Source organism: Bombina bombina, chromosome 1, assembly GCF_027579735.1.
Source record: "Bombina bombina isolate aBomBom1 chromosome 1, aBomBom1.pri, whole genome shotgun sequence".
Classification (NCBI taxonomy): domain Eukaryota; kingdom Metazoa; phylum Chordata; class Amphibia; order Anura; family Bombinatoridae; genus Bombina; species Bombina bombina.
Window position 1 is genome coordinate 490,421,065 of NC_069499.1, and position 25,962 is coordinate 490,447,026.

A 25,962-nucleotide genomic window follows, 5' to 3' on the forward strand; every position below is an offset into this window, starting at 1 on the left:
GCTCATCAGCGTAGGCATTGTAAGTATATTTTTCTCTTTTTTGAAACTTGCTTCCTATCTTGCATCATAGTGGTGTTCTCTGTTTTCAGACAATCTTTCACGCATCTAAGTAACTTAATGCTGTGTTGTAATAACACTGAAATTCTTTTCCAGCACGTGATATTTTCCAGGTTAACATAAAACATCTGTTTTAACTATTCTAGTCTAAGTGTTTCTTGCAATTTCAACTAAAGAACAATGTTAAGTCATTTGGACCTACAAAGTGCTTTTTCAAGAGTCAGTCACAGAACAGTCATAGAAATTGCTGGTTAAAGGGACAGTGTAGAATCCCCTTTAATGTGTTCTCAGTGATTCATTTTACTTGCTAGATTGTATTAAATTGTTTTAAAATAGCTAATTTACCTTTATTACGTTATTTAAAATAGCTGATTTTACCAATTGAAATTTCCACCTATACTGAAAATGAAGTACAGGTACAAATTCCCAAATCCTGAATTCCAAAATCCAAACTTATTTTGAAATACAAACTTTTTAAATATAAATATATTTTTTTAATAAAATGATTAAAAATTACTTTTTTCACGTCCATAAGTCATAATCTTCTCTGCTTGTGTCTTTTGTTTGTTTTTTTGTTCTAAAAAGGCAAATAATTGTCTATAGTTATTTAAAATAACAAATATTACCTTTCTAGTTACAGAACTGTATTATCTTGGGTACTATGTATACAAATGTATTACAAATTATATAAATCAACATTTAGGCTGCATATATTATGACGTAAAAATTGCCTAAATTACATAAGATGTTTACATTTGCTTCCACTCTCTCTCCAAATTGTCCCATTTTACAGATGCAAATATTCCAAAATTCAAACCCTTTCCAAGCAATTTGAATAAAGGGTTTTCTACCTATGCTGAAGTAATGGCTATAAAAACACCATGGCTTAGATTACAAGTGGAGCGTACAAATGTTAGTGCTATGGTGCACCAACATCGCAAGAGAGCAATCAGAAGTAGAGTGTAAAATGTTGGAGCTCGAGCAAAAGTTTAGGGGCACGCTAACATCTGGAGGTTGGATAACACGGCCGTGGTAAATCCCTCAGATAATAGACCATAGTCACAATTTTGTGGTATAGACTGAAAGTCTTTAACACAATATTTTACTATATATGTGCATACACTGCTGCTGCAGACATTGGTGGTTATATGGGGGATCTAAGCACCTCCTGACGCACGTGTAGCACCACATTAAGCAGGACTGGACTGAGAATATAAAGCAGTACTGGAAAAAATTAAGGCCAGCCCTATATTCCGTTGAGTTCATAGAACGTACATGCTACATTTCTTTCCTATGGCATGGAGAGTCCACGATTTCATTCCAATTACTAGTGGGATATTCAACTCCTGGCCAGCTCCTGGAGGAGGCAAAGAGCACCCAGCAGAGCTGTTAAGTGTCACTTTCCTTACTCATAATCCCCAGTCATTCTTTGCCTTTATCATCGGAAGGATGTGTGAAGATGGTGTCTGAAGATATTTAATCCTTTAATGGGTACTTTTCCCTGCAAGCAAGGATTGGGGTTATGCTGTGTCCATGTAAATCTCTTTATTAAGATTAATGGTGGCTTTTAGCAGTTAGAAGATGGCGAGGTGGTCTTTGCCTAACTTCTAAGATTAGTGCTACCCAGTTATAGAAAACCAGGGTTGGTTACTCTGTTTTTTTCTTTTTCTATAGGTCCCTGATAGATAATGGTAATCTGTCACACCTAGAAGTTGCTCCTGCCCCGCAACCAGAACACAGGTAAGTGCCTTTGCGTTCTAGGTGGGAAGGTCAGAACTTTCCACTGTGACAAATATATAGAAGTGTTTAAGGGTCAAGGATCCCTGGTGGGACTTAGTGACATTTGATCCCTTACTACAAGGATTTATATTGGGCAGTGACAGGCAATTTTATTATTATGTAGATAAGGCACTAGGGACATAAGGGGTTAATAGGATCGCCTTTTGGAGGCTTTGAGAGACTGGCATAGGGAACATTTGAACAGATTATTGGGCAGCCAGTTCCCTTTATGATGTATTAACATGAAACTGAAAGTCTGTTATTGGTCATATTTCAAACCGGAGGGTTGAGCTTATTTGCGACGTTTTTTTCTTTGTGACGCAGTTAAATTCCGGCGCACACATGACCTTTGCTCTTCCGCTTTAGACTTAACAGAGCAGTTAGGAGAGCAGAGCTTAAGGGACAATTTAGCAGCCAAAACTTAGTAAAGGCTATTGGTATTAGGTCTCCTACTATTTATGACGATAACGATCGTCTTTGTGAAGACTGCTATTCCTGCACCAGTGGACCGTTACGGTTTCCATACTAGTGGGTTAGTCTCCTGGTTCCCGGAGGGTGGGTTACCTCAGTATCTGAGGTCATAAAGGTTCAGGGCAGAAATACATTTCTTTGCTTTAATAATTGCATTTATTTTATTTTTATTTTTGGGATTAGACTTGGTCTAAGTCTCCTAAAGGGCATTAGATTTGTTTTTTATTATGGACACTGAAACTGATTTGTCTACCAATAGTGATAAATGTCGTTTTTGTTTGGAGGCTCCTATTGTTCCTCCTGCACAATTTTGTACCACATGCTTAAATGAGATTTTGTTATCCAGGGACAAGAATTCCCTTTCTGAGCCAGTTATCTCTCAGGAAAATGTTGTCCGTACCATGCCACAACTTTCTGCTGAAACATCCGTAGATTTTTTTACATCACATGCAGGCAGTGCCCTGCGGTTCCTCTCAACAGGTTCCTGGGGGGGTTTATTTGCCAGGTGATTTTGCTGCCCAAATAACTTCTGCATTGTCTGCAGCATTATCAGCATTCCCTTTATCTGGGAAGAGGAAGAGAAAATCTAGGAATATTTCTCATACTAAGAGTTCTGACTCTGCTGAGTTAGTCGCTCTTTCTCAGTTATCTGAAGAAGATCATTCCTCAACAGATTCTGATAGAGAAACTTCAGACTCTGAGTCTGTAGATGGAGACACAAGTCCTAGTACAGTAGATCCAAAGGAAGTTAATTTTAGATTTAAGCTGGAGCACCTTCGATTACTGTTGAAAGAGGTCCTTGCTACTTTGGAAGACTCCAACTCTACTGTTGCTGAGAATCCAAGTCTAGTAAACTTAACAGAGTATTTTCTTCACCTGTTGAGGTTTTTCCAGTTCCAGACCGGATGACGGAAATTATTTCTCAGGAATGGGAAAAGCCAGAAATTCCTTTTCTTTCATGTAATTAGCAAGAGTCCATGAGCTAGTGACGTATGGGATATACATTCCTACCAGGAGGGGCAAAGTTCCCCAAACCTTAAAATGCCTATAAATACACCCCTCACCACACACACAATTCAGTTTTACAAACTTTGCCTCCCATGGAGGTGGTGAAGTAAGTTTGTGCTAGATTCTACGTTGATATATGCTTCGCAGCAGGCTGAAGCCCGGTTTTCCTCTCAGAGTGCAGTGAATGTCAGAGGGATGTGAAGAGAGTATTGCTTATTTGAATACAATGGTCTTCCTCTAGGGGATCTATTTCATAGGTTCTCTGTTATCGGTCGTAGAGATTTCTTCTCCTACCTCCCTTTTCAGATCGACGATATACTCTTATATACCAATACCTCTACTGATTCTCGTTTCGGTACTGGTTTGGCTATCTACTATATGTAGATGAGTGTCTTAGGGTAAGTAAGTCTTATTTCTATTTATGACACTCAAAGCTATGGTGGGCACTTTATATGTAAAGTTCTAAATATATGTGTTTAAACTTATATTTGCCATGATTCAGGATATTCAGTATTCCTTCATTCAGACTGTCAGTTTCATTTTGGGAAAATGCATATAAATTTCATTTTTCTTACCTTCAATTTTCAATTGACTTTTTTTCAAAAAAAAAAATTCCATCAGCCAATCAGAATATTCCTACCTTAATTCCGATTGGCTGATAGAATCCTATCAGCCAATCGGAATTCGAGGGACGCCATCTTGGATGACGTCCCTTAAAGGAACCGTCATTCTTCAGTTGGACGTCGCCGGAAGAAGATGGGTCCATGGTGGAGGTCTTCAGGATGGAGCCGGTTGTCATCGGATGAAGATAGAAGATGCCGCTTGGATCAAGATGGTTGCCGGTCCGGATCGCCTCTTCTTCCCGGATAGGATGAAGACTTTGGAGCCTCTTCTGGACCTCTTCAGCCACCGGATGATGGATCGCCAGCCCCCGTTTGGGTTGGATGAAGATTTTGGAGCCAGGACGGATCGGTGATACCTGGTGAGGTGAAGACAAGGTAGGATGATCTTCAGGGGCTTAGTGTTAGGTTTATTTAAGGGGGGTTTGGGTTAGATTAGGGGTATGTGGGTGGTGGGTTGTAATGTTGGGGGGGGTATTGTATTTTTTTTTTTTACAGGCAAAAGAGCTGAACTTCTTGGGGCATGCCCCGCAAAGGGCCCTGTTCAGGGCTGGTAAGGTAAAAGAGCTTTGAACTTTAATAATTTAGAATAGGGTAGGGCATTTTTTATTTTGGGGGTCTTTGTTATTTTATTAGGGGGCTTAGAGTAGGTGTAATTAGTTTAAAATTGTTGTAAGATTTTCCTTATGTTTGTAAATATTTTTTTATTTTTTGTAACTTAGTTCTTTTTTATTTTTTGTACTTTAGTTAGTTTATTTCATTGTAGTTATTTGTAGGAATTGTATTTAATTTATTTATTGATAGTGTAGTGTTAGGTTTAATTGTAGGTAATTGTAGCTATTTTATTTAATTAATTTAATGATAGTATAGTGTTAGGTTTAATTGTAACTTAGGTTAGGATTTATTTTACAGGTAATTTTGTAATTATTTTAACTAGGTAACTATTAAATAGTTCTTAACTATTTAATAGCTATTGTACATGGTTAAAATAATTACAAAGTTGCCTGTAAAATAAATATTAATCCTAAAATAGCTATAATATAATTATAATTTATATTGTAGCTATATTAGGATTTATTTTACAGGTAAGTATTTAGCTTTAAATAGGAATAATTTATTTAATAAGAGATAATTAATTTCGTTAGATGTAAATTATATTTAACTTAGGGGGGTGTTAGTGTTAGGGTTAGACTTAGCTTTAGGGGTTAATACATTTATTAGAGTAGCGGTGAGCTCCGGTCGGCAGATTAGGGGTTAATAATTGAAGTTAGGTGTCGGCGATGTTAGGGAGGGCAGATTAGGGGTTAATACTATTTATTATAGGGTTAGTGATGCGGATTAGGGGTTAATAACTTTATTATAGTAGCGCTCAGGTCCGCTCGGCAGATTAGGGGTTAATAAGTGTAGGCAGGTGGAGGCGACGTTGTGGGGGGCAGATTAGGGGTTAATAAATATAATATAGGGGTCGGCGGTGTTAGGGGCAGATTAGGGGTACATAAGGATAACGTAGGTGGCGGCGCTTTGCGGTCGGGGAGGGCAGATTAGGGGTTAATACTATTTATTATAGGGTTAGTGAGGCGGATTAGGGGTTAATAACTTTATTTTAGTAGCGGTGCGGTCCGCTCGGCAGATTAGGGGTTAATAAGTGTAGGCAGGTGGAGGCGACGTTGAGGGGGGCAGATTAGGGGTTAATAAATATAATATAGGGGTCGGCGGTGTTAGGGGCAGCAGATTAGGGGTACATAAGGATAACGTAGGTGGCGGCGCTTTGCGGTCGGCAGATTAGGGGTTAATAAGTGTAGGTAGCTGGCGGCGACGTTGTGGGGGGCAGATTAGGGGTTAATAAATATAATATAGGGGTCGGCGGTGTTAGGGGCAGCAGATTAGGGGTACATAAGGATAACGTAGTTGGCGGTCGGCAGATTAGGGGTTAAAAAAAATTAATCGAGTTGCGGCGATTTGGGGGGACCTCGGTTTAGGGGTACATAGGTAGTTTATGGGTGTTAGTGTACTTTAGAGTACAGTAGTTAAGAGCTTTATAAACCGGCGTTAGCCCAGAAAGCTCTTAACTACTGACTTTTTTCCTGCGGCTGGAGTTCTGTCGTTAGATGTCTAACGCTCACTTCAGACACGACTCTAAATACCGGAGTTAGAAAAATCCCATTGAAAAGATAGGATACGCAATTTACGTAAGGGGATCTGCGGTATGGAAAAGTCGCGGCTGAAAAGTGAGCGTTAGACCCTATTTTGAGTGACTCCAAATACCGGAGGTAGCCTAAAACCAGCGTTAGGAGCCTCTAACGCTGGTTTTCACGGCTACCGCCAAACTCCAAATCTAGGCCATAATAAGCTATCAAAAGCAGATAGTATTTCCATTAGTAATAATCCATTACCTGTTGTTGTTCCTTCAACATCTAATGTTCAGGATGTTCCTGTTAATGTTAAAGAATTTGTTTCTAAATCTATTCGGAAGGCTCTGTCTGTTATTCCTCCTTCTACTAAACGTAAGAGATCTTTTAAAACTTCACATATTTCAGATGAATTTTTAAATGACCACCATCATTCTGACTTATCTATTTCTGATGTGGATCTATCTGATTCAGAAGATTCTACCTCAGATATTGACACTGATAAATCTTCATATTTATTTAAGATGGAGTTTCTTCGTTCTTTACTTAAGGAAGTGTTGATTGCTTTAGATATGGAGGAGTCTAGTCCTCTTGATATTAAAACTACTAAGCGTTTAAATGCAGTTTTTAAACCTCCTGTGGTTATTCCAGAAGTTTTTCCAGTTCCTGATGCTATTTCAGAAGTAATTTCTAGGGAATGGAATAGTCTGGGTATTTCATTTACTCCTTCTCCAAGGTTTAAGAAATTGTACCCTTTGCCATCTGATAGATTAGAGTTTTGGGATAAAATCCCCAAAGTTGATGGGGCTATTTCTACTCTTGCTAAACGTACTACTATTCCTACGGCAGATAGTACTTCGTTTAAAGATCCTTTAGATAGGAAGCTTGAATCCTTTCTAAGGAAGGCTTATTTATGTTCAGGTAATCTTCTGAGACCTGCTATTTCTTTGGCTTATGTTGCTGCAGCTTCAACTTTCTGGTTGGAGGCTTTAGCGCAACAAGTGTCAGACCATAATGCTTATAGCATTTTTAAACTTCTTCAACATGCTAATAACTTCATTTGTGATGCCATTTTCGATATCATTAGAATTGATGTCAGGTATATGTCTTTAGCTATTTTAGCTAGAAGAGCTTTATGGCTTAAGTCTTGGAATGCAGATATGACTTCTAAGTCAACATTGCTTTCTCTTTCTTTCCAAGGTAATAAATTATTTGGTTCTCAGTTAGACTCAATAATTTCAACGGTTACTGGGGGGAAGGGAGCCCTTTTACCTCAGGATAAAAAATCTAAAGGTAAATATAGGGCTGCTAATCGTTTTCGTTCCTTTCGTCAGAATAAAGAACAAAAGCCTGACCCTTCCCCTAAAGGAACAGTTTCCTTTTGGAAACCTTCTCCAGTCTGGAATAAATCTAAGCCTTTCAGAAAGTCAAAACCAGCTCCCAAATCCGCATGAAGGTGCGGCCCTCATTCCAGCTCAGCTGGTAGGGGGCAGGTTACAATTTTTCAAAGATGTTTGGATCGATTCGATTCAAAGTCTTTGGATTCAGAACATTTTAGGTCTCATGACTGCTGCATCGGACGCAATCCCTTTTGCTCGTTTTCACATGAGACCTCTCCAGCTTTGTATGCTGAACCAATGGTGCAGGGATTATACAAAGATATCACAATTAATATCCTTAAATCCCAATGTTCGTTCTTCTCTGACTTGGTGGTTGGATCACCATTGTTTAGTTCAAGGGGCCTCTTTTGTTCGTCCAACCTGGACTGTGATCTCAACAGATGCGAGTTTTTCAGGTTGGAGAGCTGTATGGGGATCTCTGACAGCGCAGGGGGTTTGGGAATCTCAGGAGGCGAGATTACCAATCAATATTTTGAAACTCCGTGCGATTTTCAGAGCTCTTCAGTTCTGGCCTCTTCTGAAGAGAGAATCGTTTATTTGTTTTCAGACAGACAATGTCACAACAGTGGCATATGTCAATCATCAAGGGGGGACTCACAGTCCTCAAGCTATGAAAGAAGTATCTCGGATACTTGTATGGGCAGAATCCAGCTCCTGTCTAATTTCTGCAGTTCACATCCCAGGTATAGACAATTGGGAAGCGGATTATCTCAGTCGCCAGATATTACATCCGGACGAATGGTCTCTTCGCCCAGAGCTTTTTCTTCAGATTGTTCAAATCTGGGGGCTTCCAGAAATAGATTTGATGGCCTCTCATCTAAACAAGAAACTTCCCAGGTATCTGTCCAGATCCAGGGATCCTCAGGTGGAAGCGGTGGACGCGTTGTCACTTCCTTGGAATTATCAACCTGCTTATATCTTTCCGCCTCTAGTTCTTCTTCCAAGAGTAATTTCCAAAATCTTAATGGAGCGTTCGTTTGTACTGCTGGTGGCTCCGGCATGGCCGCACAGGTTTTGGTATGCGGATCTCGTTCGGATGGCGAGTTGCCAACCTTGGACACTTCCGTTAAGGCAAGACCTTCTATCTCAAGGCCCATCTTTCCATCAGGATCTCAAATCATTAAATTTGAAGATATGGAGATTGAACGCTTAATACTTAGTCATAGAGGTTTCTCTGATTCAGTGATTAATACTATGTTACAGGCTTGTAAATTTGTGTCTAGGAAGATCTATTACCGAGTCTGGAAGACTTACATTTCTTGGTGTTCTTCACATAAATTTTCTTGGCATTCTTTTAGAATTCCTAGAATTTTACAATTTCTTCAAGATGGTTTGGATAAGGGTTTGTCTGCAAGTTCCTTGAAAGGTCAAATCTCTGCTCTTTCGGTTCTTTTTCACAGAAAGATTGCTAATCATCCTGATATTCATTGTTTTGTACAGGCTTTGGTTCGAATCAAGCCTGTCATTAAGTCAATTTCTCCTCCTTGGAGTCTCAATTTGGTTCTGAGGGCTTTACAGGCTCCTCAGTTTGAACCTATGCATTCTCTGGATATTAAATTACTTTCCTGGAAAGTTTTGTTCCTTTTGGCCATCTCTTCTGCTAGAAGAGTTTCTGAATTATCTGCTCTTTCTTGTGAATCTCCTTTTCTGATTTTTCATCAGGATAAGGCGGTGTTGCGGACTTCATTTAATTTTTTACCTAAGGTTGTGAATTCTAACAACATTAGTAGAGAAATTGTTGTCCCTTCATTGTGTCCTAATCCTAAGAATTCTCTGGAGAGATCTTTACATTCTTTGGATGTAGTAAGAGCTTTGAAATATTATGTTGAAGCTACTAAAGATTTCAGAAAGACTTCTAGTCTATTTGTTATCTTTTCTGGTTCTAGGAAAGGTCAGAAGGCTTTTGCCATTTCTTTGGCGTCTTGGTTAAAGTCTTTGATTCATCATGCTTATGTAGAGTCGGGTAAATCCCCGCCTCAAAGGATTACGGCTCATTCTACTAGGTCAGTTTCTACTTCCTGGGCTTTTAGGAATGAAGCTTCTGTTGATCAGATTTGCAAAGCAGCAACTTGGTCTTCTTTGCAGACTTTTACTAAATTCTACCATTTTGATGTTTTCTCTTCCTCTGAAGCAGTTTTTGGTAGAAAAGTACTTCAGGCAGCTGTTTCAGTTTGATTCTTCTGCTTATAATTTCAGTTTTTTTCATTATAAGATTAAAACTTTTTGATTTGGGTTGTGGATTATTTTTTCAGCGGAATTGGCTGTCTTTATTTTATCCCTCCCTCTCTAGTGACTATTGCGTGGAAGTTCCACATCTTGGGTATCTGCTATCCCATACGTCACTAGCTCATGGACTCTTGCTAATTACATGAAAGAAAACATAATTTATGTAAGAACTTGCCTGATAAATTAATTTCTATCATATTAGCAAGAGTCCATGAGGCCCACCCTTTTTGTGGTGGTTATGATTTTTTTGTATAAAGCACAAGTATTCCAATTCCTTATTTTTGATGCTTTTGCTCCTTTCTTATCACCCCACTTCTTGGCTATTCGTTAAACTGAATTGTGGGTGTGGTGAGGGGTGTATTTATAGGCATTTTAAGGTTTGGGAAACTTTGCCCCTCCTGGTAGGAATGTATATCCCATATGTCACTAGCTCATGGACTCTTGCTAAAATGAAAGAAATGAATTTTTCAGGTAAGTTCTTACATAAATTATGTTTTTCCCCGTCCTCTGTTTTTAAAAAGATGTTTTCGGTGGCTGAAGCTGTGCGCGACTTGTGGTGCACTGTGCCTAAGGTAGAGGGAGCTATCTCTACTCTGACCAAGAGAACCACTATACCTATTGAGGATAGTGCGTCATTTAAGGAACCCTGGATAAGAAGCTAGAGACTTACTTAAAGCAGCATCTTACTGGTGAAATGCCTTGTCTGATTTGATTTCTGAAGAAACTACTATAGAGGAAACCCAGGATAGGATCAAGGCGCTAAAGCTGGCTAATACCTTTATCTGTGATGCTAGCATGCAAGTGGTTAGACTGGGAGCCAAGATCTCCAGCCTTGCAGTTCTAGCTCACAGAGCTCTCTGGTTAAAAACTTGGTCTGCAGATGTAACTTCCAAATCCAAGCTTCTGTCTGGCGGAGATTATTTCCGAAATTACTGGAGGAAAGGGTTCTTTCCTACCTCAGGACAAGAAGAGTTGACCTAAGGGTCGACATGATTTTAATTTTTGTTCCTTTCATAATTTCAAAGGACAAAAATCTTATTCCTCTTCCAAGCTCGAACAATCTAGAACCTTATGGAGGTCCAGTCAGACTTGGAATAGGGACAACAATCCAAGAAACCTTCAGCTGAATCTAAGTCAGCATGAAGGGGTCACCCCTAATCCAGTCGTGGATCAGGTGGGGGGCAGACTTTCTTTTTTTTGGCAGGCTTGGATCCACAATGTCCCATATCCTTGGGCTGTGGAAATAGTATCCCTGGGTTACAAAATAGGATTTCATTTTTGCTTCCCCATGAGTAGATTTCTCCTGTCCAGGTTGTCAACAAATCAGGTAGAGAGGCCTTCTTAAACCGTGTAAAGAACCTCTCCTCCCTGGGAGTGATTGTTTCAGTTCCATTAGAGGAACAGGGTCAAGGATTCTACTCAAATCTCATTGTAGTTCCCATTAGAGAGGGAACTTTCTGTCCCATTTTAGATTTAAAATGCCTCAACAAATTCCTCAAGGTTCCATCTTTCAAGATGAAATTTATTGGATCCATTCTACCCTTGGTACAGGAGGGTCAGTTCATGACGACCATATATCTGAAGGACGCGTATCTCCATGTTCCCATTCACAGGGAACATCACCAATTTCTGCGGTTTTCCTTTCTGGACAAACATTTTCAGTTTGCTGCCCTTCCCTTTGCCCTTCCTATGGCTCCTCAAATATTTACAAAGGTTCTAGGGGCCCTTTTGGCGGTAGTCAGATCTCAGGGGATAGCGGTGGCATATTATCTGGATGACATCTTAGTTCAAGCGCCATCTTTTCAGCTAGCAAAATCTCATACGAAGATGTTGTTGTCTATTCTTCGTTCCCATAGGTGGAAAGTGAATCTGGAAAAGAGTTACCTAGTACCAGATACCAGGGTTTGTTTCTTGGGAACAGGTTTCTGTCCATTCATCAGTGTCTCAGTGCTTGGAAGTAATTGGTCTTATGGTAGCTTCCATAGACATCATTTCATTTGCTCAGTTCCATCTGAGACCCCTACAGTTATGCATGCTCAGTCAATGGAACGGAGACCATTCAGAGCTCTCACAGAGGATAACTCTGGATCCCACAACGAGAGACTCTCTCTCATGGTGGACTTCATAGGGTCATCTGTCTCAGGGAACATGCTTTCTGAGACCTTCCTGGGTGATTGTGACCATGGATGCCAGCCTGTCAGGGTGGGCAGCAGTTTGGGGTTCTTTAAGAGCTCAGGGTCTTTGGACTCGGAAGGAGTCTTCTCTTCCCATAAACATTCTGGAATTGAGAGCTTGGCCTCAATTAGCTTTGCCTCAACTAACTTTGGTCCTGTTTATCAGATTTCAATCGGACATCACCACCTCAGTGAAATACATCAACCACCAGGTAGGGACCTGGAGAATGTTAGCAATGAAGGAGTTACCGTGAATTCTCCAGTGGGCGGAGTCTCACAATTGTCTCCTATCTGCCATCCACATCCCAGGGGTTTAAAACTGGGAAGCGGATTTTCTGAGCAGGCAGACTTTTCATCCCAGGGAGTGGGCTCTCCATCCGGAGGTATCGGAGGTATTATCAATGATAACCCTCAGGTGGGTGGTTCCGGAATTGGATCTGATGGAATCACGCAGAAACGCCAAGCTTCCAAGGTACGGTTCAAGATCAAGATATTCTCAAGCCGTTCTGATCAACGTTCTAGTGGTTCCTTGGACCTTCAGTCTAGCATACCTGTTTCCTCCGTTTGCTCTTCTTACACAAGTCATTGCTCGTATCAAACAGGAGAGAGCGTCTGTAATTCTTATAGCTCCAGCCTGGCCTTGCAGGATCTGGTTCACGGATCTGGTGAAGATGTCATCTTTTCCCCCTTGGAGGTTGCCTCTGAGGAAGGACCTTCTACTTCAGGGGCCTTCCTACACCCAAACCTATATTCTCGCTGACTGCTTGTAGATTGAATGCCTAATTTTGGCTAAGCGTGGCTTCTCTGAGAAGGTCATTGATACCATGCTTGAAGCCTGTAAGCCTGTTATCCGTAGAATTTACCATAAAGTATGACGTAAATACCTTTATTGTTGTGATTTGAAGGGTTTCTCTTGGAGCACGATAAGGGTGCCTCAAATGTAGTCATTTCTTCAGGAGGGTCAGTCAGTACTCTGAAGGGTCAGATTTCTGTTTTGTCTATTCTTTTGCACAAACGTCTCACAGATTTGCTAGATATTCAGTCTTTTGTTCAAGCCTTGGTCAGAATCAGGCCTGTGTCTAAACCTGTTGCTCCTCCTTGGAGCCTAAATCTTGTTCTAAAGGTTTTGCAGCAGGCTCCATTTGAGCCGATGCATTCGGTAGATATTAAGTTGTTTTTTTGGAAGGTTTTGTTTCTTCTTGCTATTTCTTCTGCTCGCAGAGTTTCTGAACTCTCGGCTCTGCAGTGTAATTCCCCTTACCTTATTTTTCATGCAGATAAGGCGGTCCTTCATACTAAGCTGGGGTTTCTTTCTAAGGTGGTGTTGGATCGCAAAATCAATCAGGAAATTATTGTTCCTCCTTTCTGTCCTAATCCTTATTCTCAGAAGGAACTCCTGTTGCATAACCTGTATGTTGTGCGTGCTCTAAAATTTTACCTTCAAGCAACTAAGGATTTTAGGCAATCCTCTGCCTTGTTTGTTGTCTTCTCTGGTAAACGTAAAGGTCAGAAGGCTACTACTACTCTTTCTCTCTGGTTGAGAAGCATTATCTGGTTAGCTTATGAGACAGCTGGACAACAGCCTCCTGAGAGAATCACCACTCATTCCACTTCTGCTGTCTCTTCTTCCTGGACTTTCAAAAATGAAGGTTCTGTGGAACAAATTTGCAAGGAGGCCACATGGTCCTCATTGCATACCTTTTCCAAATTCTACAAATTTGATACTTTTACCTTCTTTTGTGAGGAAAGTTCTTCAAGCGGTGGTGCCTTCTTTTTAGGTCTGCCTATCTTGTTCTCCTGCCCTTTAATTCTATGTCCTCTAGCTTGGGTATTGGTTCCCACTAGTAATTGGAATGAAATTGTGGACTCTCCATGCCATAGAAAAGAAAACAAAATTTATGCTTACCTGATCAATTTCTTTCTTTCCGGGCATGGAGAGTCCACGGCTTGCCCTTATTCAAATTTAAGACGGCAATTTTTTTGAACAAACCTTAGGCACCTCTATACCCTTGTGATATTTTTTCCATTTTCCTTCGGCCTGAATGACTGGGGATAATGGGTAAGGGAAGTAACATTTAACAGCTCTGCTGGGGTGCTCTCTGCCTCCTCCTCCTGGCCAGGAGTTGAATATCCCACTAGTAATTGGAATGAAATCGTGGACTCTCCATGCCCGGAAATTTATCAGGTTAGCATCATTTTTGTTTTTCCCCCAATATTTTTTTAAGAATGAATGAAAATGTTTTAAGTTATTTGCTGGTTCACCTAATGAAGAGATTTGAAAACACAAATTATGATATCACCTTAGCCCCTGTTCTCTAGTAATGGGATGGGTGCAGAACAGTTTTAATAAAGTCAAGAAATATTATCATTGTACAATTTACAGGAATCTATACTGTGCATGTATGACCTGTGACTGAAAATGTTTACTGTCCCTTTCATTTAATAGAAAATACACACAAATTAAAAAATGTATTGTATTTAATAAAATAGTAGAAAACATAGACAATGCACACAAATTAAAAAATGTATTGCACTGATGGCAGAAAAAAAAGAAAGCATTTATTATTATTATTATTATCAGTTATTAGTATAATTATCAGTTATTTGTAGAGCAGCAACAGGAGGGCCACAATGCAATAAAATAAATAAGAACACTGTGGATATATAGTGAGGCATCTCACATAGAGCTTGTTAATTCTAACCTCATACACAGAATACTCTAGTGCACTGGTTATCAAACCTGTCCTCAGACCTCCCTAACAGGCCAGATTTTGAGGATATCTGAACTGGAGCACAGGTAAAATAATCAGCTGCTTAGTAACCATGGTTATGTTACCTGCTCTCAACCAAGGTAATCCTGAAAACCTGACCTGTTGGGGAGGCCTGAGGACAGGTTTTAAAACCAGGGCTCTAGTGTAAGGAGGGAAATTAGCACATACACATTATGATGGAAGAAAAAAATATTTAGTGCCAACATTAAACTGATTGGTTCTTAATAAAAAATTAAAAGTAACAATATTTCTGACATATGGGTGTTATATTCACTGGCATTTTTGAAAAATACAACTTACACTTATGCTGAATGCCCTCCCAACCATCATGCTGCAATATCAAACCGTTTTGCAAAAATACATTTCTCGTGCATATAAATGCATCAGTTTAACATATTTTTTGTGGGGAAAAAAGGGTTAAGTATTTTTCTTCAATCATGTGGTTTTGATTTATGAAACAAAATCTGGAATGTATTATTTTACTGTTTAATTTTTAAGACTAATTAGTCTTCTTATTTCACATATGTTATTGCAACATGCTAATACTGAATAGTGCCCTTTCCTTGCATTTACTTTTTTTTTATAACTTTTTTTTATACATACATATAGCATAGTCTTGACACTATCCAAACGAGCAATGCCATTCAATAAACATAGAAGATCATCAGCATCATTAGATATTACAGATCAATGACATATTCCAAATATTCCTTCATTTAAACAATTATTTTTAAGTAATAACAATCAACATAAAAGAACAAAAACAAAAAACAAGGCATAAGGAGGTGGAAAGCGGGAGATTTCCGGCCTATGTAAGATTAACGATGGGGCCCAGCAATCAGAAAAGAGGTTGGAGAGAGAGAACAAAACATAATTTATGTAAAAAGTTACCGGATAAATTAATTTCTTTCATGGTGGCGAGAGTCCATGAGCTTGTTACTGATGGGATATACATTCCTACCAGGAGGCAAAGTTTCCCAAACCTCAAAAGCCTATAAATACCCAGCCCACCTCACTCATGCCTCAGTTTAACGTATAGCCAAGAGGTTAGGTGTTTAAGGAGTAAAAGCATAAAAAAGAGTAGCAGGAAAAAAGATGTGCTTATCAAAAATAACGAAAAAATTTAGTGGGCCTTGTGGACTCTCGCCACCATTAAATAAATGAATTTATCAGGTAAGTTCTTACATAAATTATGTTTTCTTTCATATAGGTGGTAAGAGTCCACAAGCTTGTTAATTATGGTATATAATACCCAAGATGTGGAAGTCCACAAGTAACAAAAATAAAGGGAGGAATAAAATAAAAACAGCAATTTTCGCTGAGAAATTAAATCCAAAAATAATAAAGTCTTTTTTTTTAATTTTCAAAAAAACTTAAATCATAGGCACTAGAATCAAATTGAGACAGCTACCTGAAGAACCTTTAAACCAAAAGCTGCTTCAGAAGAAGCAAAAACATCAAAATTATAGAATTTAGTAAAGGTATGCAAGGAAGACCAAGTGGCTGCTTTGCAAATTTGATCAACTGAAGTTTCATTCTTGAAAGTCCAAGATGTGGCGACTGATCTTATAGAATGAGCTGTAATTCTCTGAGGTGGAGACTGCCCCATCTCCAAACAAGCTTTGTGAATTAAAAGTTTTTATCAATATCGTAATGAAATGGCAGAGGCTTTCTGACCTTTTCTAGAACCAGAAAAAAAGAACAAACAGACTAGAAGTCTGTCTGAAATCCTTAGTAGCATCTACATAATATTTCAAAGCTCTTACTACATCCAAAGAGTGTAGAGACCTTTCAAAAGTAGATTTAGGATTAGGACACAAAGAAGGAACAATAATTTCCCTATAAACATTGTTAGAATTCACAACTTTAGGTAAGAATTTTAAAGAAGTCCGCAAAACTGCTTTATCTTGATGGAAAATGATATAAGGAGACTCACATGAGAGAGCAGACAATTCAGAAACTCTTCTAGCACAAGAGATAGCCAGGAGAAACAATACTTTCCAAGAAAATAGTTTAATGTCCAAAGCAGCGGCATATTAAGGCCTAGGCCAACAAGGCCCGGGCCTAGATCGGCAGATTTTGGAGGGCGGCACTTGCCCCCAGGTGCTGCACTGACTGACTGTGGAGATATAAAAGAAACATTTTATTTTGTGCGGGGCTGTGGGCGGCTTGCAGCAGAGGTTACATGACCGGCTTTCTGCTGACGTCACAAGACGTTTTCCACCAGCCGCCAGATGTATGCAGAGCAGCACATGTGACCTCCCAAGTGGCAACCGCAAAGACATCCACATCAGTCATTGCCGGGACTGAAAGCGGACTGGTCACTGGAGTCTGGAAAGTGGACTTGTAGTGCAGTGGATCCCTGGAGTCACTTAGAGCTCAGGTTAGTCACGGTCACTCACTGTCACTGCACAAATTACTTTAGCAGCATTCTGGCTGTTGCGTGTAACATTTATATTACCAGTCTCGCAGTCTGAGTCTTACAAACAGTGAATGCTAGTGCAGTGCCACAGCCTGATACGTGGTGCAGAGTTATATATCTCCTTCTACTGTTATATATCTCCTCCTGGTGACTGGTGCATATTATGGTTATTACCCCTATCGTTGCATGTACTGTCTGTATGCCTACCATGATCACAACTCATCTCACACATTAGCATATTTAAATTTTCAATTTAAAACTTTATTGCCCTTTTGACTACCACCAGTATTATTTGTGCATAATGCCATCATGTGAGGCTTTATTCACTGTCTCTGCTCTCTGCATAAAGAACAATTTGTCTGCTTTCTAAGGGGGCAGAACTTAGCTTAAATCTTATAACTATAAGACAGGGCAATTATGATACGCTCACAGTACTCTACAACTATATTATATACATTATCTATAATTCCCTCTGCTACTGAACAAGAAATCAAAGTAAGGTCACTATATATAAAGAGATTATATTCTTCATCAGTCACTACACATTAGGTGAGATTATGCCAGACTGGCTCAAAACAGTCACTGCAATCTCACCAGGGCAGGTATTGCTAGTAACAACAAGCTGATATATGGGTCACTGCTCCAGTCCTGCGCCAGGTAAAAACAGAGGCTGGGGGTCCATGAGGCAGTCACAGAGGGATATGTAGGGCTCGTCTGGTCAAAATAAGCCACTTCATTGAAAAAAGTGCAGTAAACAGTGCAGTAAACTTCGGGGAAAAGACCAGTTGTAATAATAACACAGTCACCGCAGTCAGTGTGTGCATGTGATAGGTGGGCAATCTTATTTATTCATCAAATCATGCAAGGAGTGTTATGATGTCTCTTACTTACTTGCGCCTTCCTTTAATGTCTCTCACTACACCGTTCAAGTCAGCTTTTGCCTCTCCCGGTTGAGACATCACCTGGGTCCCATTCCATGCCTCATAGCAACATCCGACCTTAAACTATTTTCTTGTTTTGATTCCACTGTACCGAAATGACAGACTGTGACAAGAGGCTAGGAGCATACTTTATCAGTCCTACACAACTGAATACTGTGACTGACAGCGAGCTCAGCTCTCACTCTGTTTAGTGATTGGAGGGGTAAAGTTATGGCCCATATAATACTGTCCGGCAGCCGCGGGCGCGGCCACACACTGAATACCGTGACTGACAGTGAGCTCAGCTCTCACTCTGATTAGTGACAACACGGCATGCTCAGTCCTACACAACTGCCCCTGGCAAACCTAAAAACGGCCCTGGTGGCCAGCCAGCCACACTACTGTAGTGTGGCGGCTGGCTAGCTGCCAGGGCCATTTTTACTGATGGCCGGTATTATATGGGCCATAACTTAAACCCTCCTGTCACGAATACCTCAGGATTTAGCTGCTAAGGGGTTAATTCTGTTTAGCCTGTGAGCTAACAAACATTTGTTTTTTCAAAAAAAGAACTGTGTCCTGGGTTTGTTTGTGTTTTCTTTGAAGTGCCAGGAGCCTCATAAATACTTTGTAGTACACAGAATAAACCTTTATGGCTCAAACTGTCAGCAGAGGGCATGATGCAAAACAGTGCCTCAGTCACCGAAACTGATAAGGTCAATAATAGGACATTGGTATAATGTATATCTGTGTTTAAAACTGTTATGACATTAAATGAAGGGAAATATGACAACCATGTCCTATTTGATATCAAATTGATTATCCCAATGAAACTAAAAGACTGCCTGCCTGCTTATATGAAAATAGATTTACCTAGCAGAAATTATAATGGGTTCTATAATTTCAGGCAAAGAGTTTATTGAAGGTCATAAAAACTAGGGGGGGTTTAGCCCCTGCCCAGGGGTGTGTGGTCAGGCAACTTGATCTCTGGAAAATATGTATAAGAATCTTGTGTTTTAGCAATAAAATTGTTCATTCTACATGGGAGGCTGCTACAGCGTGAGTGACCATCTTCTCTTGCCCATCTCCCTGGGGCAGACTTATAAGCTAGGAAAGTATTAGGTCTGTTATTTTCTTCATTTTATTTTAACCTGTTTGCTGTGTGTAATTTTATTTGTAACAACTTTTTTTTATTAATAATGCATTGTGCTTAATATTTTTGGCATTATAAATAATTAATTTATTAAGCTTTGGCCTTTGTCTAATAATTGAACCACATTACTGAAAGAGACTGGAATATTAGAATGATATATTTTAGGTTATTTTTTGCTAAATTGTATTCTTAGAGTTAATGTGTAAATCTGGGGTTTCCTTAAGATTTCCCATATCGTATAATCTTAAATGGTGGCAGCTAGATATTATAGTTAGTTTAGTGTGGGTGGCATTAAAGGGGAGTTTTGGGCATTTCTTTTATGTCTAGTACAGACTGGAGAGTGTTGTTAACCCTTGCACCCACTGAACTAAATCACAAACTTGCCTGGTGTGGCTAGATTGTGACATATTAGTGAGAGTAGAAGGGGTCTGATAACCCTTTCTGTGCCAAATAAGTGACTGGCGCAGGGTTGGATAACCCTGGTCATCACAAATTGGTGAGCAGCGGTATAGATGATTTTTTATTAGATTGTAGTGCTTGTTGATTTGCTAGTAAAAGGAATTGCTTCTTACAATTTCCAAAGGCTAAAACTCAGTGTATTATATAGCCACACATTGCAAACAGTCCCCTTCCCTATTCTCTGTTTATCTTTTCTATTTTTATTTTTACTATGGAGACATATAAGGAGCAGACTAAAGAAGTGCTGGCACTGTTATGCCAGGAGCGTGATATACCATCCCATGGAAAGAACAAAGAGGGACTAATAAACTTCTTACCGAATATGATAACAACCAGGCCACACGAGCTGACGCCTCAGGAGAGGTGTCTGCAGCTGTGGGCAGTGATTCATCAGGATCTGGGGATCCATTGGACTGTTATTTGCAAACTGTTCTGAAACATATGGGCTCAGTGGATGCAAGTTTGCGCATGGAACTGATTACAACATTTTATGAGATTCCTCACCTCTTTGGCTGCCGTCTGCAGGAAACTTTAGGTGTATATACACTCTCACCTGCTTTTGGCTTTTCCTTCCGGCTGGTCTTCTCCCGCTGAGACACGCTGTGCACTGCGCGTCTCAGTCTGCTGGAAAACTTTGTGTGGTTCTTCACTTGCGCAAGCCTTACTTACCACAATCAGACTCCCATCCAAGGAATGAAGATGCAAAAGTTGCTCTGCTCTTAAGTACCAAGTACGCAGAGTTTCTCCTTTAAAGTGTCTTTCTGTTACCTCTCACAGCAGCTCGCATACAATCCTTTCTACGCGTTTCACCCTTTCACTCAGGGCTTTTTCAAGATCTTGATCCTTGGATGGGAGTCTGATTGTGGTAAGTAAGGCTTGCGCAAGTGAAGAACCACACAAAGTTTTCCAGCAGACTGAGACGCGCAGTGCACAGCGTGTCTCAGCGGGAGAAGACCAGCCGGAAGGAAAAGCCAAAAGCAGGTGAGAGTGTATATACACCTAAAGTTTCCTGCAGACGGCAGCCAAAGAGGTGAGAAATCATCTGAACACAAAGAGGCTGAAATAGATTAAGCGTAAGGGAGCTACCTCCCATAAATCACAAGAACCAATATTTTATTATACTCTGAACTGTATAATCACCTTGTCTCAGAGCACAAAGTTTTTTAAAGAAATACACCCACACCAATTGCTAATAGAAGCAGAGACTGTAATTTGCAACTTAAAAGCACCTGCATCAATTGTCTGTGAAAACAGCATACAAAGGAAAGACTGTACTATCTGAAAAAACTGCAGGCAAAAAAAAAATAAAAAAATTTAAAGAGATACCGCTGTCATTTATCACTGTGAATATGTTTTACATTTGAAGCATTAGAGCTGTATTTTCTAACTGCATAGAAACGAAGCAGTCACTGTAGCAAGAATTTTAGAGATATTGTGTCTATCAAACGTTTTTTAAGATGTTTTAAAGCTGACAGTTAATATATATGATTTTAGATTTATTTGCATTATGAAAGCTTGAAGAAATTTTACTGTACAAGTTGGTCTATTAGAGCAAAATTGTTCAAAAATACTGATAATAAAAGTTGTTATAGATTTGATTGAACTACAGATTGGGAATCAGTTTGTTGGAAAATTGTGACTATCTAGATATAGTCTAAATTTAGAAGAGAGGTTTGAGAATTATCCCTCACTATATACCACTATTTAGTTACCCAATTGCTTTTTAGCGCCATCTACCCTTATTGTTATTTGTATACCATATTTGAACTATCTAGGAAGGAGGTAGTATATTAAGATTGGCTAGTTGGGAGAGCAAAGCGCATCACTTCACACTAAATCTATAAAACATTTTATGAGAGACAGGCGGCTGTGGAAGCAGCTGAGAGACAGGCGGCTGCGGAAGCAGCTGTGAGACAGGTGGATAGGGAAGCTGAGAGAGAGTCTCTGGCAGCTGAGAGACAGGCTGCTGAAGGACAGGCTGAGAGAGAGTATCAGCTACAGCTTGTACGGTTGGAGAGAGGGATGGTCTCACCTGTTGTTAGTGAACCTAGAGACCCACCTGTTCCCAGAGTGCGTGCAGAGAATTTTCCCACTCTGTAGAAAGATGGAGATGTGGATGTATTCCTGTGTAGCTTTGAGAAAGTTTGCAGAGAGTTCGAGTTGCCAAGGGAGCAGTGAGCCAAGTACCTTACCCCTGGCCTGAAAGGTCCTGCACTGGATGCTTTTGCTTATCTACCCCCAGAATTTGATCAGGACTATGATTCCATCAAATCTGCACTGCAGAGGAGATATAATCTTACTCCTGAGATGTACAGGAAGAAATTCCGTTCTCTGCAGAAAGGTACATCAGAGAGCTATGCTGCAGCATGGAAACATGATGACAGTCTTTAAACAGTGGGTCAGAGGGATAAAGGTTGCCACTATGGAGGAGCTGGAAGATCTGATAGTGAAGGAGCAATTTTTGCAGCTGTGCCCAGCAGAAGTTCAAGAATGGGTTTTGGATCGTAAACCCATAACAGCCTTGGAAGCTGGTGAGCTGGCTGATTTTTACACAGCCAACAGGTCACCAGGGAATGGGAGAAAATCCTTTTCTAAGGGGGGATCCACCTGGAAAGGAGCTGCTGCACAACCCCCCTTCATAAAACCTGCTGTGCATTTGTCTAGTGTGTCTGCTCTCTCTGGGAAACGAGGGGTGCGTGCTGCACCTGGGCGGGGGGATACCCGCAGGTGCTTTGCTTGCAACAAAGTGGGCCACATCAGCTCCACTTGCCCACAGAAGATTAACTTGGAGCAATTAGCTGGAGGGGGTAATCCCTCAGAAGTACCTGCATCTGTTTTGTTTGTTACACGTCCAGAGGAAAGCAACCAGGAGAACCTGTGCGTGTCGGAACTAAGGTAACACTTGGGCTTCGGGACACAGGTGCAGCAGTGACTCTTGTGCGTCCAGTGCTGGTGAGCTCTAAGGACATTATTCCTGGCAGGACTGTAGCAGTTAAAGGAATTGGGGGAATTAAACTTGCAGTGCCTATGGCACGTGTATATCTTGATTGGGGAGCGGGGAGAGGTTTAAGAAATGTGGGGGTATCTGAAAATATTCCTAATGATGTTTTACTGGGTACTGATCTGGGTAGATTGTTATCTCTTTATGTGCCTGACAATGCTACATGTGACCTAGTGACATTAGTTGGAGACCCTTATGTGAAAAGGGTTGTGTGTGAAAATGCTCAGAGACATTATGACCAGGAGGGAGGACAGAGTGCATGTGTGCAAAGTGCTGTGCCTGAACTGGGGGTGTCTGTGCTGAGATGTGAACCTGTAAGAGGAGAGACTGACTGGGAGAACGACGGATAGATGGTGTGTGTCTTCCTGTGATTAAACCATCAGTATCTGCAGAATTAAAGTTAATGGTACAGCATGAGACTGACGGGGGAGAAATGCAGATAGACTGTGTGGGTCTGTCTGTGCCTGTCTGTGCCTGAACAGAGTTTATCTGTACAGGAAGAAACTGTCTGTGAGAGGAGGCAGATGAGTGGTGAGTGTCTGTCTGTGAGTGAATCATTGGATTCTATAGAAGGAGGTAAGACTGCCGGGGGAGAGAATGACTGGTTGACTGGGACACTGGATGATGTGTGCCAGTCTGTGCCTGGACCAATTGAGTCCCCTGTGGAAAGACAGGATATATGAGATAAATGGCAGAAGGAAGATGTGTGCTTGTCTGCACCAGTGTCAGAAGAATCCCAACTTCTGTGTGAGGATGTAAAGTGGCAGACTGACTGTGAGAGAGAGCAGGGGGAGAATGTAGCCCCCTCTATAACGGAAGCAGCAGAGCCACATAATCCAGAGTGTGTGGGGGAGGAGGGTACAGGATACTCTTTGAGGGACCCCCAGAGTGAGTGTGAAAGATTGTGGGTGACAGAGACCCCAGTAACCTCAGATGTGACCTATAAACAGACTGCACAGACTAGGGGACAGAGACTGACACAGACTGCAGACACAGGGGGGAGGAGTACAGAGAAGTGTATTTACACAGCCCCACAGTGCCATTCAGCAGATACACTGATAGGTGTGCAGAATCAGAGTCCCCAGTAGGCACAGCAGCTAGGTCCCATAGTGGAGAAGAGTGGGGCTGTTAGTCAAACTCCTACCAACCCTAACAGAGGGCAGAAGTACAGGAATTCTACTCCAGTGGGAGGGCAAGAGCCCTGGGTAGTTAAGCAGCAACTGACAGCACACAATATGTTCAGAGAGCACACAACAGGTAGCAAGACCCTAGGCTCCACAGACACCTCTGTAACAGGGGATGCCTTATTGGGGAAGGTACCTGCAAAACCCAGAGATGCTAATGCCATATTCCTCCAAAAACAGTTGCAGGATTTTACTGCCAGAGAGGGAGTGTATGAGATGGTGCAAAATGTTCTTGTACTAACGCCCATGAGACAGAACAAACTACAGGCTGCATGGGAGGGTCCCTGCAATATATTAAATCAGCTGGGTAGAGCGAATAGTGTGTCATTTTTAAATGGAAGGCATCCTGATGGCAAAACTGCTATGCGCAATTTGTCTGGCAATGGCGTTATCACCGCAAGGGGAAGCTCCCTTTAATACGCATTGGGAGTGACTTGTAGCCACCCCCTTTTGCGTCTCTTATTGGGGGAGGTGTAACGAATACCTCAGGATTTAGCTGCTAAGGGGTTAATTCTGTTTAGCCTGTGAGCTAACAAACATTTGTTTTTTCAAAAAAAGAACTGTGTCCTGGGTTTGTTTGTGTTTTCTTTGAAGTGCCAGAAGCCTCATAAATACTTTGTAGTACACAGAATAGACCTTTATGGCTCAAACTGTCAGCAGAGGGCATGATGCAAAACAGTGCCTCAGTCACAGAAACTGATAAGGTCAATTAAAGGACATTGATATAATGTATATCTGTGTTTAAAACTGTTATGACATTAAATGAAGGGAAATATAACAACCATGTACTATTTGATATCAAATTGATTCTCCCAATGAAACTAAGAGACTGCCTGCCTGCTTATATGAAAATAGATTTACCTTGCAGAAATTATAATTGGTTCTATAATTTCAGGCAAAGACTTAGTTTATTGAAGGTCATAAAAACTAGGGGGGGTTTAGCCCCTGCCCAGGGGGGTGTGGTCAGGCAACTTGATATCTGGAAAATATTATAAGAATCTTGTGTTTTAACAATAAAATTGTTCATTATACATGGGAGGCTGCTACAGCGTGACTGACCATCTTCTCTTGTCCATCTCCCTGGGGCAGACTTATAAGCTAGGAAAGTATTAGGTCTGTTATTTTCTTCATTTTATTTTAACCTGTTTGCTGTGTGTAATTTTATTTGTAAAAACTTTTTTTTTATTAATAATGCATTGTGCATAATATTTTTGGCATAATAAATCATTCATTTATTAAGCTTTGGCCTTTGTCTAATAATTGAACCACGTTACTGAAAGAGACTGGAATATTAGAACTGTATATTTTAGGTTATTTTCTGCTAAATTGTATTCTTAGAGTTAATGTGTAAATCTGGGGTTTCCTTAAGATTTCCCATATCATATAATCTTAAGTGGTGGAAGCTAGATATTATAGTAAGTTTAGTGTGGGTGGCATTAAAGGGGAGTTTTGGGCATTTCTTTTACGTCTAGTACAGACTGGTGAGTGTTGTTAACCCTTGCACCCACTGAACTAAATCACAAGCTTGCCTGGTGTGGCTAGATTGTGACATATTAGTGAGAGTAGAAGGGGTCTGATAACCCTTTCTGTGCCAAATAAGTGACTGGCGCAGGGTTGGATAACCCTGGTCGTCACACCTCCATAATAATAATGTTTTTCAAGTATGTTGCATAAAAAATAATAATTGTTGAGCAAACTAATGCAGTTGCGGTGGGCGGGGCTACAATACCATGCAGCCTACTGGGCATTTGCCCGGTAAGCCCGACACTCAGTCCAAGCCTGGAAACACAAACAGCTAGATTACGAGTCTTGTGTTAGGGTTAAAAAGCAGCATTGGCCGGTCCCAATACTGCTTTTTAACGCCCGCTGGTATTACGAGTCTTACAGGTACAGCTGTACCGCTCACTTTTTTGGCCAGACTCGGAAATACCGCAAATCCACTTACGTCAATTGCGTATCCTATATTTTCAATGGGACTTGCATAGCACCGGTATTACGAGTCTGACCAAAAGTGAGCGTTACATCCTCTCCTGTCAAGCCTGGTACCGCATTTAAAAGTCAGTAGTTAAGAGTTATACACTACAACATCGTAGCATAAAACTCTTAACTAAAGTGCTAAAAAGTACACTAACACCCATAAACTACCTATTAACCCCTAAACTGAGGCCCCCCACATCGCAAACACTAAAAT